The following is a 14,654-nucleotide window of genomic DNA, read 5'->3' as shown; positions in this document are numbered from 1 at the left end:
AATGGGCTGCACAACAGTGCAAAATGATGTCATTAGACGAAGAAGCATTTTGCAACGCAACTAACTTTGGCCAACCTCGACCAGGGGGAGGATCTGACTGTGCTACGTAACTGGACCTCTAAACTGCTGCATGGTGGGGGTGAGTAACTGTTGTGTACTGCGAATGCTGTTGTTGCGGAACGTGACTGCAATTCTTGTGACAAATGGCAAGCTAACCACCACAGCCATCAATTTGTGTGTGTATTTTTGTTTTTGTTGCGAGTCTCTTTTAGTTATTCATTTACATTGTGCAATTACTTCGACGGATCGGTGTGTACAGAATCGCTTTACGAAGTGAAGGGAAGTGATGAAAAATGGTTTTAAAATTCGCAAAGCTCAGTGACGCTGAAAGCATTTTAATTCAAGGAGTTTGACTATTCATATTAAAAGTCTAATTGTACATACTCATCGGTGTATAAAGTAGACGATTGGGTTGATGACGTAACTGACAATCAAAGTGTTGTGCTATCTGAACCTCAAAAACAACAAGTAAGGAAGAGCTAAGTTCGGCTATAACGGAACATTTTTTACTCTTGCAAATTGCAAGAATTAAAGGCAGCTAATTACTTTCAAGTACATAAGGTTTCTTAGTGATATGGGGTCTAGAGAGAGTTCTTTCCCGATTTTCTTCATTCTGAGCACAAATGTACACTGTTATAAGAAAGTTACTCTCTAAATTTTATTAATATTTTATTAAATTTTATAGGTATTCTATTAGAATTTTATAGGACGTTATAGGAAGTTAGGAATACGTTTTAACCTTTTTCAAACTTCCATAAATGTGTATACATGTATACATGAATGCATTTGAAAGGATCATCTGCACTCAAAGAAGTTTTAAAATATATTTTACCATATTTCTTTGCATGTAAATCAGCATTTAACGTCATGCCAACTGAATTTATCATCGTTATTATCTACTTTTCTTCTAGTAAATACATTTTTTGATGCGAATGCAAAGTCTAAAATATTTGATTGACCCATTTCGTTAATCAGACATTTTTTCTTTTCTCCAACTGTTCTTATAAATTTGGTACCAGTTACGTGGATGATGGATTTTTATTGAATATTTGTTTTTCTTTTGTTTTTCCTTTTCTCTATCGCTCTATCTACACGCCATGTGCGTGTGATCAGCAACCATAAATTGATGGTCATAATGCTTACATTGTTTTCCAATTGCAAGCAAATCACAAACATACCTGCCAGTCTACCTATTGCTTCATACCACATGTAGCAAGTTGGTTGATCTGTTGCACAGTCATGTATGATAAGATGAAAGGTCCATAAAGGCCTTTTGTAGAATGGCAATGAAGTTCACAAAAAAGGTGCAGGAAGGCGATGCTGTAAATCTACATAAATACAACACTTTTAGTTTAGTATCATTTGAAGATTTTTCTTTAGCATCATAAGCTAGTTGTGCTAGATTGAGATGTTCAGTTTGTTTAAGTATTTATCTTTATAGAGGCGATGCAATTCAGCTAAAAGTATCACGACGAGCATAGTGCGACTCTTGCCTAGAGCACGTGTGTTTTCCACGCAAATCTCCACTGACACCACATCCTTCAAGTTTTAATTTAATTCGGATAACGTGAATCTGAAGCATTTTTTATCAGCTCATCTTTTTCGGCAAGATTCCAGGGGGCGCACAACACGAGCAGGAACAGCTTTTTCTGCTGTTGAAGTATAACTTTCCCGAGGTTTCTTAATTCATTTCGCGTCGCAGTCTTTGGCACCACTTTATTTGCAATACATTTTAAATTTTTCTAAATTTTAATTCTGATTATTATTAGCCAATAAATGAGTTGGAACTTACAACTTCGTTTTCCGAATATAAGCTAGGCGCAGTGCAATTGCTTTCATCAGAATTTGGATCAACAACCAAATCATCACTAGACAATTTGATAATGTCTAATAGGCTGAGTAAATTATCCCTTTCCATTTTATTAAGGAAATAATCTAAACTGTTCAACAGTATTTAAGCAACTGAACAGTTCAAGTAGAATAAATATAGTTAAAAAAAAAACTAAAAAACACGCTTTTAAAACATATCAAACTAAAAAGTGAAAAATAATTCCTGCATTATTGTGAGAAAAGCGTGGAATGCTCGATATATGAAAAATATGTCACCAAGCACCCCTATTTTATTTATATTCTCTGAAAATTTCACGTTGATCCGATAATTAGTTTTTTGAGTTATTCGACAAATAACAAAGAGAGCTCGGGCACTTCAAAGCGGTAATGTGAAACTTTAAACGCGTTTTTCTCAAAACTATGTTTTTTGAACTGGTAACAACTGTAACTCGAAGACAGCTCAGTAGATTTTAATGAAATTTATACAGCATTTAGAATACATAATAAACTCGGGCTTGATTGAAGGACTTTTTTTTCAAAAATTTCGGTTTTGGAAGACCAATTAACTGTTGATTTTTTCCCAAAAATGTAGACAAAATTTTCCTGAGGCCTGATTTTGAAATAAAAAAATCCTTCGATCTGGCCCGAGCTTATCTATTTATAAAACTAATTTTTTTTGTCCGATTGATTTTAGATGAATCTCCAATAACTTATGGTTGTCACCGCAAGTATCTTTTTTTGGAACTGTGTAAACACAAACAACTACAACTTTGGAAATAAATTTTTTTTGAAATTTTCGTGACTTCAAGTCAACACATTGTATAATAATGTCATATTACTACTTTTGTAAAATAAACCGATTTAATAGCAAAAAAATACTGAAAATTCTCATTTTTTCGTGCCTCTGACTACCCCTAACCCCTTAAAGCAGTGGTCGGCATGAGAGGATCTGTCACTGTGTTGGTGAGCACGAAGAAAAAGTAGCCCAGTGAGAAATCGGAATTAAAATTAAGCAAATTTTATAATTAATTAAGAGTATAATGAAAATTAACAAAACGTCTTTTAAGGATATATTCCCTATTATCTTTAAAAGACTTGAAACATAAAAGGCATTGCATGGCACCAAAGCCATTTAGAATCATAAAATATTTCTCGCAGGGCATATTTGGTTTTGCGCTATAGTCTCACGTGATGTTAATTCGTTGCTGGCTCGACAACGACTGAACGATAGAGCGTAAGCGTACGTGTGAAGTTAGTTTGCAAAATTTTGCTATGAAATGCCGACGACTGCCTTAAAGCGACACTTGCATTTTGATAAAGCAACAATTTTAGATTATCGCTTTAAGCCCATTCGTTTTAATTCCGCCCTAACTGTTTCCACGACAATAAACGCATTGTCAAAAGAAATATCTTTAGAACATAAAAGACGAGAACAACTTTCACCTGAACTCAGATCTGCTATCACAATTCTCTCAAACTCAAAAAGTTTTCCATCGTCTGGACATGAAAAAATTTTGATAGATTTTCCTACAGCTCCAAACACCAGTTTACTTTAAGGCAATGATGGTATGCCTAGCGAACTGGAGCAAAGTCTAGATCAGCCTTTCATACTTAAAAAAGAAGATCCAGAAAAATTCTGACATGATTGTCGTCGTTTTACCTCAGTTCTTTCCTGCGTCCTTTGTTTACTCAGAGAGAGTGGCATCTGTTGTAAATCTCGCAGTACCCAGCAACAGAAGTAGGCTCACAGCAGAGCACGTTGATCAAAAAGTTTTTCTTATGTCCGTATCTGATGAAAATATTTTGGTTTGATTAATAAATAAAAATATTTTTTAACGGTAGTTCCTGATTTAAGGAAAATGATGTCTATTGATTAGTAATCTTCTAGCTGTGGATTAATTTTTAGCGCTCGAATATATAATTATAACCTGTTAAATCTTAGCGATATATCGATATTCTTTAATAAAACTGGCAGATTACTGTTGATTCTTAAAAATATGTAGATTTTCTACTGGAAAGTTGTAAAATAATCCCTCATTAAAGGCGATTTATTGAATTAAAACATATTTTTTAACATTTTTCGCTCGGTTTACTTCGATGTATCCTTAATTTTCAATACAAAAGTGTTATTTTGTTTCACGTCTTCTGATTTTTGTAAGGTAAATTGAGAATAAAGGTTTAAAGATAAGCGAGCGCAAATCTTACAAAATTATTGATAGTTTCATGAATTATGAACACAAATGAATCCAAGTTCGGTATTATGTCCAGGGCAACACTCCTACCGCAGATCTGTGTAATTGTTCAATCGAGATGGTTATTGATAGTTTCATGAATTATGAACACAAATGAATCCAAGTTCGGTATTATGTCCAGGGCAACACTCCCACCGCAGATCTGTGTAATTGTTCAATCGAGATGGTTAGAATTAACAAATGGAATCATGTTCAGTCCATTGTCACATTTGGGTTCCAAAAACAACAGAAACGTTTTCGTTGATATTATTGGACCATTGGAATCTTAGGCGAATTTCCTAAAAGCTTTCGCATACTCATGATTCATCCATGAACAGTATGCCCAACACTTTCTCCTGATATCTTTAGAGTGTCACCTATCTGGACCAACTCTAATTCACTATTCCGAAAGATCTCTCGTTGACAGTATTTTTCCAGGATACCCGGTTTATATCACAACATATATGTTATATGGACGTATTTTCAAAATTATGTATGTACATATGTACATACATATATGTATATACAGACGGTTTTTTGTACAATAACCATTTATACTAATTAATTAAATTAACTTTTATGCAGAAGCTATGTGTATGTAATTATGTTTGAATTTTTAAGGTATACGACTCGGCAATTAAATTATGGAAATATACCTCCATAGAAACTTTCAAGTTCGCAAGCAAAAGTTTTTTTTACCGGGTTTCGCTTGAAGTGCTCTCCAAATATTTGCAACTCTCGCTTCGCAGCTTGACGTCAAATTTTTCTCTGCCACTTGTGCTTGTGTATGTGTGCATACGTGTACACAAAGCATAGCATTGTAAAACAACAAAAGAAAAGTTGAAAACATTTTTAATATTTAGGGAATTCATAAAGGAATGCTTGGCGGATTGGGCAATGGGACGTGTAAATCTCCGCCATAAGGCATGAAATGTCAAAAAGTTGTCAAATGCTTAAGAATATGTTGGCATACAGAAGTGTTCGTATTAATAGCAGTGCAGACCTACAATTGAGAAAATAGAATCGTCTTTTATAGTATACTGAGGCATTTTATATCACTTTAAGGTCTTTTTAACTTTTTTCACTTTTCCTATGCTCATACAAAAAATAAAATATTTGACTTGGCACATCTTATATGATCAAGCTTAGGCTCCAACTCCCAATAAATGTAAGGACCCCGCTCACTCCACATAGTGCAGTAAAAGTGCGATAGCACACTAATTAAGCATTCATGTGTCTATTCACATTTCAGTATACAAACCGGATTAATCATTACTATGAAATGTAACTAGTTCACTTACCAATGAGAAACCGATACGTAATTTTACTCCTAACTATGTAGCAAATGGTTTCTAAATAATCGCACCAACCACTCATTCTTTGTTTATTTCTCAAGTTTCCGAGAACACCTAATAAGCTCCATATGCCTTATTTTGTTTCTGAAATCTTCGTATTTAAGTATTTTGGTTCATTCAGTTAAGGGCTTAGAATGTTCCATTTTATTTACTCTAATTGAAAATGCTAATATTATGAACGCAACTGTATGCTGCATAAAAAAAAACGGTTTAGAGGTTAAAATTTTGATTATTTTCAAGTGCTTTTACTGCGCTCCAACACTTGACATCCTTCAAGTTGATTGTCAGCGATATTTCGACTCCGCTGTTAAAATTTATAACATAAAGAATTATATTTAAATTAAAAAGAAAAAAAGATCATTTAAATTTAAATTATACTTAAATTATTTAGCTCTTAGAAACTACTAATTTTACCATAAACTCTGAGTCGGGGCTCTCACATTCCTCAAAAAAAAAGAAAGTAATTTAATTTACATTGAACGACCGGACAATTTGCAGGAAAGGTACAAAGCGCCAGAGATCATAACACTTGGAATCCGGAAAAAAGCAGGAAGTTATTCGCAAAAATGTATTGCATGAAGTGCAACTCCGCCTACAAACTAAGCCGCGATTTTTGAATGAGAAATGACTCTCTGCCCGGCCGATTAATGAACTCATACGCACAAAAGTTGACATCGCAAAGTAAATTTTCTTTTACCTGGCTTTTGTGGTTGCTAATAGACGGATGAAACGTCAATTCCAAGGCCGCTGCCTAATGATCAAGTCAGGTTAATATGGAATTTCCTGTTGAAATGCGAAACTTTTGACCATAGAATGAAGTCTTCAACTGCGCTTGAACCAAAATGGGATGACTGCTACAAAGGAAATGGCATACTAAACAATCACAGGTGAAAATATTAACATTTGAGCAAACATTTCGGGTTCGCGTTGTCTTGTCAAAAAAATGAGAAGATCGCTTCATAAGTATTTTTTGTTACAGTTAGGTATTAAATTGTACGCTTTTCGCCGAATCCGATTAACAAGAGTATATTTTCCTTACAACAGGCGTTCCGTTGACTTTGGTTGTATTTGTTGTCGCATTTCACTCTTAATAACTAACTTTCTTAAGAATTCCGGAATACTTTTTTTCTTTTCTAATTTGTTCTTTTCTTCTATATATTTTGTCATTTACATCAATCTGTTTTATAAAGCTTTTCGAAATAACTGCATATCAGCGGAAGGGGAAAGTCAGGGGTACGTATATGCTGCAAGTAAACTAAAGTGTCGTTTGTAGTTGTGTTAGACTATTTTAGTTGCAGTCGAGAATGGAAGAATGGCAAAAACTTTTATCTCCGGCAACACATTAAACTTCAGTTGTTGTTTATTATTCGGTGGGAACGTTTGTGGATGGATTAAAGCGGCTAGAAAATGCAAAGAGGCAAATAAGAACTTTTTAAATAACTTCATGTTAATAAAGATTGTCTTAAGCAACTGTGAATATTTAAGTTACTGGCTGAAGAAAGCTTTTGATGTGCGGTGAGTTGTTTTGTAGTGAGTCCCCTCAAATACAAGGTGCGTTCCAAAATAAACAGGACTTTCTATATGTCGACTGATGCGTTAGAATCTGCTATCTTTATCAATTATCCAGTGAGAATTCATGATATTTCATTGATTGTAAGTGAAGTTATTGCGTTTTAAGTGCCAGTATGTTTGTGTTATCGGTGGGAAAATGAACTTCGAACAAAGAGCCAACATGAAATTTTGTTTTAAAATTGGTAAAACTTTTACTGAAACGTTTCAATTGATGAAACAAGTTAATGGCGATGATTGCGTCTCCCGTAGTAGAGTGCACGAATGGTTAGTGGTTTCAACGTTTTCAAAGTGGTCGTGAGGACATAAAGGACAATCAACATGTGGGCCAATCAAAATCCATGATCACCGGAAATTCCATTGAAACTGTGCGTGAATTAATCAGCCGAAATCATTATTGAAATTCATGGAAATGGAATTGAACATCTCCAAAACATCGATTTATCGCATTTTGACCGAACATTTGGACTTACGAAAGGTGTGTGCACGGTTTATTCCGCACAAATTGACTGACGACCAAAAATTTCTCAGAATCCAACATTCGAAGGACGATTATTTGACCAAAAATCACATTTTAACCATTAACCACTCCCCGTATTCACCTAATATGGCATCGTGCGATTTCTTCCTTTTAGGAAATATGCATTTGCCCATGAAAGGAAACCGTTATGCTTACGTAGGGGCCATTCAAAAGGCTTGCACCGGCATACTGGTGGCCATACCGACCAACGAGTTAAAGCACTCGTTCGACATGCTTTTGGACCGTTCAAAAAGATGTATTAAAGCAGAAAGAGACTATTTTGAATAAAATAAATTGATTTTGCCGAAAAAACCCATTGTTCTGTTTTTGTTTCCTGTTTTCGTTTAGAGAGAATATTTTTCTTGTGAAACATCTATAGACTATAGTAAGTTGCAACAAAGCTTGGGGCTTTTTAAATTCCGTCAAACTCGCAGTATACAAGTACATGGCGCCATTAGTGCGTAGACTGATATGCCTCAATTGTTATTTTAAAAGAGTTGCCATCAGTTAACTTATTCAACTGAATGAATATTAGAATGCAAAATAATGTTTTTAATATGGAATTTTAATTTTTTTACAAAGGTTGCCACCTTTTACCATTTTTCAAACTGCAATAGTTAAAAATTTCCTACATTTATACCTTGAAGAGGGTGTATTAAGCTTGCCACGAAGTTTTTAACGCTCAATAGGAAACTTGAGATACCCTCTTAAATACATATTTTATAAATGATTAGGGTGACATACTGAATCGATTTAGCCATGTCCGTCTGCCTGCATATACTCGAATTAGTCCTGCAATTTTTGAGATATCGAACATTCTTTTCTCCACAAGAAGCTGTTATGTTGGAAAGTAGATATTGAATCACACCATACAGGGTCCGGCTCTCGAAGTAAACAATTAAACAAGCCATAAATTCGGTTTGGAAAATTATTTTTATTTATTTTAAAGTACAAAATGTGTGAAAATAATCATAAATTCAAGAGCAATTCACTTTTGCTCGATATGACAACCTTTTGCCTTAACTAAGGCCTTGAGACGGTCAAAAAATTAATCACAAGCTGCCCGAATCTGACTTGCCGGTGTTTTGGCCCACTCACACACTTGTTTACCTCGGACCTTGCTCTCCAAAATGACCCAGAGAGAATATGCCATTGGATTCGCATCTGGTGAATTCGAGAGCCATTGTGTGGTCGTAATGAAGTTCGGAACGTTGTTTTTCAGCCATTCTTGGTTCACTCGCGCTTTGTGAGACGGTGCTGAGTCTTGTTGAAACGTCCATTGCTTGCGACCAAATTGTTTGTTTGCTCACGGCTTCAAAGCAGCCTCCAGAATACTTTCCTGATAATTTGTCGCATTTACTTTGACGCCAAGCTCGATGAAAACAATTGGAGAGCGCCCATCTGCGGTGACAGCGGCCCAAAGCAATATTTGTGGCGGGTGCTGCCTCCTGGTGGCCAACCTGTGACTTAGATTCTCGTATGAATAGTCGGTCAAGTAAACCCTATCGTTTTGAGAGTTTACGAATTGCTCATTTGGAAAAATTTTTTCGTCAGAAAATGCAATGTTCGAAATTTGACCGCTTTCGGCCAAGCGAAGCAACTGCTTCGCTCTCTCAAGTCTTACTTGTTGCTGCTTCGGTGGGAGATCATGTGCCGTTTGGAACTTGTAAGGCTTGACCTTGTGCTCATTTTTCAATATACGTCGGATACTGCGGTTGGATATTTTCAGTTCTTTAGCCATTTTATTGGCACTTCGTCATGGATTTCGCTCAAGTCGCTTCTTCACTTTCCGAACCATCTCACGTGACATTCCAGTCTTTTGATGACCACCTCCATGGCGTTTTGCGATGCTACCAGTATCATTGTAACGAGTGATGGTGCGATAAATAAAAGCTTTATTCACATTAAGGTGTTTGAGCTCACGAACAATTGCTGGTTGTGATTTTCCAGCTAAATATAAAGCAATCACACTATTACGTTTGACTTCCATCGTTGATCATTTTTTTTTGCGTTCACTTTTGACAAAACGTTTTTGTACACTTGTGAACAATACTCCGAACTGTCGATCAGCAAATTTATAAACAGCTGGTTCCAGTGCGACAGCTGCGCGAACGGTCTGAAGTTGGTTACACTTCGACCCTGTAGCATATAGCTGCCATACAAACTGAACGATCGGAATCATGCGCTTGTATAGAAAGCTGTATTATTTGATGAGATATCATCATGAAACTTGTCACAGATTATTGCCAAAGCAATGGCGCAATCTACGAAGAAGTTGTAACAGTTGGATCGGACCACTATAGCATATAGCTGCCATACAAACTGATGCATCAGCATCAACGTCTTCTTTGGAAACATTTTTATTTGAGAAGTTAACATTTTTTCCTGTTTTTGCTTAATTAAAGAAAAATTTATAAGTTAATATAATTTAATGATATCAACAGTCTGTTATACGATTAATTTACATATTTTGATAAAACAAATTTAAAATAATCTTAATAAGGATTATTTTTCTTTCTATTGAAGATCTCTTAATTTCCTTTTTGCCAAACTGAAATCCTCCTAAATTTCAAAGGTTTTAAGGTGACTAAAATTAGTCGGCGATTCCCAAACCCAGCTGCCTTTGCCATGCCACTGTATGTACATACATAACTGCTTGTTTCTAGCGAATACAATCGAATACAAATATATTGGGACAAAATCTATAACAGAGTTGCATAGGCAGTGCAACCTGTGCGATTAATATGTGTAATACGTTTTTGTTCAGAAATAATCTCCTAAAGTAATAATCAAACTAATTGGCTAATTTAGCGCGCCATTCAGCTGCTTAGCTAACACACATTGGCACTTGCAACAACAAGGCTGTGGCCGCCCTCAAATAACTGCTAATAATACATGACTTGATCGCACTTTCCTGATTGTGAACGATTAAACTTAGTTCACGCGGATATGTAACGCGCTTTTATAGCTGGCTACTCGTGCATTCGTATACATATTTAATACAAGTACATATATAATTGGGGTACTCGCAACGTGTAATAAAGCATCGTAAAATCATAAAATCATAAATTTTTATACTAGTTTAAAAAATGTGTTGTTGCATTGCATACTCAAATAAGTTTACGCAAATACAACTCTGAATGCTATGTTTTCGGACCGTTATAACTTATAACTTTATGAGACTATGTGAAACCCCTAAATATTACATACTATATAAGATAATGTAAAGAGTGGTAATACATTATGCCTATCTTTGGTGGGAGGATTTGAATATTTAACAAATGGACCAAGAACACATCTATAACTGTTTTGCAATGTTTGCATGTTCGTGGAGAAGCCACTGTATTCTCAGAACAGTAACAGTTGGATATAAGTTTTTAAAACAATTGGTGATGAGAAAGACGACTCTGACTTTAGTCAAGAACTGATCTGTTCATAAAGATAATCGACTTTTTGAATTGAGTGGAACCTGTCCCGATTTCATTAAAATCTATTCTATCCAGACGACTTCGACCATTTAACATGGTTTGTACCGTTTTCATGAATCAACTCTTTCATATTGTCAATAACATGGTTAACCTAATCAACCCGACTTTTTGAAACTGGCTTAAATATTATATTCAAAATCACAGATTAATTTTCTTTGTATGCATTACTTACATTGTTAGATTGTTAAGGAAACGTCTCAGTGTGTCCCTCCGAAAAATCACTGATTTTCGGGATTTTTTTAGTACTGAAATTAAGCGGCTTAAGTAAAAATGCTATCAGTTGCTATAGAGTATTATAGTTTGGTTCACCTAATGGTTGTACGTATCACCTAAAACTAATCGAGATGATATAGGGATATACTATATATAATGGGTTGTCAAAAAAGTCTTGCGGTATTTTTATTGAATTTTTTTTTTTTTTTTTATTGAAATTGAAATGAATTTTTGATGACTCAAGCCCAGCTCTTGACCGATGCTACGGCTACTACTATGCCGGTCTCTTTCGACCAATTCAGCGATTTTATCGCAATTTTCGACGAGCGTGGCACATCTTCCGGAGCGTGGCACATCTTCGACCACCTCTACACCAGAACGAAAACGTTGAAACCATCGTTGTGCGGTGGAAATGGAAACTGTATCGGGTCCATAAACTGCACAAATTTTATTGGCGGCTTGAGATGCATTTTTGCCTTTATCGTAGTAGTACTGTAAAATATGCCGTATTTTCTCTTTATTTTGCTCCACGTTTGCGACGCTATAACTCAAGAACGACTTAAAAAAAACGACAATCAATCAAACAAGTGTCAGCGCGTGAAATGAGCTTTACAAAAAGGTATAGCATGACCCGATGCGACGAATAAAACTAGAACTACGTGCTTTCAGCGCCAACTAACGAAAATACCGCAAGACTTTTTTGACAACCTAAATATTATAAATGATCAGGGTGACAGAACAGTTGAAATCCAGTTGACTGTCTGTCTGTCTGTCCGTGCAAGCTGTAACTTGAGTAAAAACTGAGATATCTCGATAAAAGTTGGTATGCGGGTTTCTTAGTACAAAAAAATTTCGAGTTCGTAAATGGGCGTAATTGGACCACTGCCACGCCATTAACTCGGACGTTCGGAAACTTGAATATTTTTTTTCTCCATTGGCTACTTTAAAACCCAAACAAGATAGTTTTATCATGTTATACACGAAAACATATGATATTCTTCTTCTTTATTGGCGTGCGCTCCAAAAGCTAATAGAAGACATCTTTGGTCACATAGTCCTTCTATTCCGTCGGGGCGTAGGTGGAAATCGGCGATTGAAGAACTTCGCTCTCACCACGAATCCGACACCGAATTTGAGCTTCTTTATATGACCATTGTAATACATGTCTCAAGGATCTTTTTGTCTCAGTCCTAGTGCCATCCATCGCACTTCTTGGACGGCAGTGATGTCAGCCTTTACTCTTACAAGGACAACAACCAGCAGGGCCGCGGCACCTTCCCAATTAAGGGAGCGGACATTTCAGGTGCATGCCCTTAAATCAAAATCCTTAACACGTTTACAGTGGTCATCATCAAACAGGGGGTCACTCAACCTAGGTAGTTTTGATTTCACTAGTGTTTTTTTACGTTGCGGGTCTCAAACCCAGCGAACCGGGGATGGATAATTGCTTTCCCACTTTTGCTCGTTCTATCCAAAAAATTCAATGTTACAAAGTCCACAATTTGTGGAATTGTAAAAAAAAAAACAACTTTTAGAATGTGTTAACAATAACGCGTAAAAAACTCCGTACTTCAGAACTTCTAACAATGAAAAATGCGCTTTAAAAAGTGTTTTAATTACAACGAAGAAAGAATTACAGAATTAAAGCGTCATGGGCCGTTCAAGCTCTCTCAAGAGACTTCACTACTTCTTGAAACGCTGATGGCTCAATTACAGCGATATTTTGCCGCGGAATGTCACTCATTTGATTAAACCAACTGATCGAAAGGTAACAAGACTAACAATGTTACATTATCAAAATTCTCTGTTAGCAGCTATTTTCTCTAATGATTGCGAATTGATCGAATCATTGAAAAAAATTAACTTGAGAGATGCTGCTACATTTTTGGATAGACCTTGGAGTAAGTTGGAACAAGAGACTTTGGCGAACTGCTGTACAAATATTTTAAACTTTGCGAACCTGAGAGACGATGCGGTATCAATTTTTAGCAAAAGGCCGTATTGCAATCGGACGAAAATAAGAAACGTAAAATGAAAATCACTGTTTTTTGCCTAACAATTAGAGAAAAACCTACATCTTCCTTCTATTCTTTACGAGAATAAAAAGTACAAATGTTGAAATGAAACATTAAACAGCAACGTAACGACTTCTAATATTTTGCATTAAGTAAGACAAATTTTACAGTTGTAATATGTAAACGGATAAAACGAATAAATAAAATAACATACGAAAAATTCGAAGACCCCACTCAAGTATGGCTTTCATTAGTTCTAGCTTTCAGGAGTGCACTGTACTACATATCATGTCCCGATCAAGCTGTCAAATACAGGCATCCTCAAGCAGATTGCCGAGCCAGTTGCGTCAGTATTTAACTCACTCAGCAGCTCAATGGCGACAGAACGACTACAATTTTTTAATAGAATATATGTATCTCTAATAAAAATGTTAAGAACATTACTCGTGTGCAAGTTCTAAGAATAAAACGTGCAAACGATAAATAAATTACTTATTATAAATATAGAAAACAGTTTATTCTTCTTTACCGTCGTAGAAACCGCTTACGCGGTTATGGCCAAGTTAACAAAAGCGCGCCTGTCGTTTCTTCTTTTCGCAAGGTGGTGCTAATTGGAGATTCCAAGCGAAGCCAAGTCCTTCTCCACCTCGTCCTTTCAACGGAGAGGAGGTCTTCTTCTTCCTATGCTTCCCCCGGTGGGGACTGCGTCGAATATTTTCAGAGTTGGAGTGTTTTCGTCCAATCCGACATGACCTAGCCAGCGTAGCCACTGCCTTTCAATTCGCTGAACTATGTCAATTTCGTCGTATATCTCATACAGCTCATTGTTCAATCGAATGCGATATTCGTCGTGGCCAATGCGTAAAGGGCCATAAATCTTTCGCAGATCTTTTCTATCGAAAAATCGCAACGTCGACTCATCAGATGTTGTCATCGTCCAGGCCTCTGTACCATATAGCCGAACGGGAATCATGAGCGACTTATAGACTTTTGTTTTTGTTCGTCGAGAGAGGACTTTACTTCTCAATTGCCTACTTAATCCGAAGTAGCACCTCTTGCAAGAGATATCCTGCGTTGGATTTCCAGGCTGACATTGTTGGTGGTGTTTACGCTGGTTCCAGGATAGACGAAACTATCTACAACTTCAAAAATATGACTGTCAACAGTGACGTGGGTGCCTAGTCGCGAAGGCGACGACTGTTTGTTTAATGACAGGAGATATTTCGTCTTGCCCTCCTTCACCACCAGACCCATTTGCTTCGCTGCCTTATCCATTCTGGAGAAAGCAGAACTAACGGCGCGGTTGTTAAGGCCAATGATGTCAATATCATCAGCATACGCCAGCAGCTGTACACTCTTATAAAAGATTGTAC

The sequence above is a fragment of the Bactrocera neohumeralis genome, chromosome 2 (genome assembly GCF_024586455.1).
Source record: "Bactrocera neohumeralis isolate Rockhampton chromosome 2, APGP_CSIRO_Bneo_wtdbg2-racon-allhic-juicebox.fasta_v2, whole genome shotgun sequence".
NCBI classification, from domain to species: Eukaryota; Metazoa; Arthropoda; class Insecta; order Diptera; family Tephritidae; genus Bactrocera; species Bactrocera neohumeralis.
The sequence above is the reverse complement of the archived record's forward strand: the minus strand, read 5'-3'. Positions refer to the sequence as shown.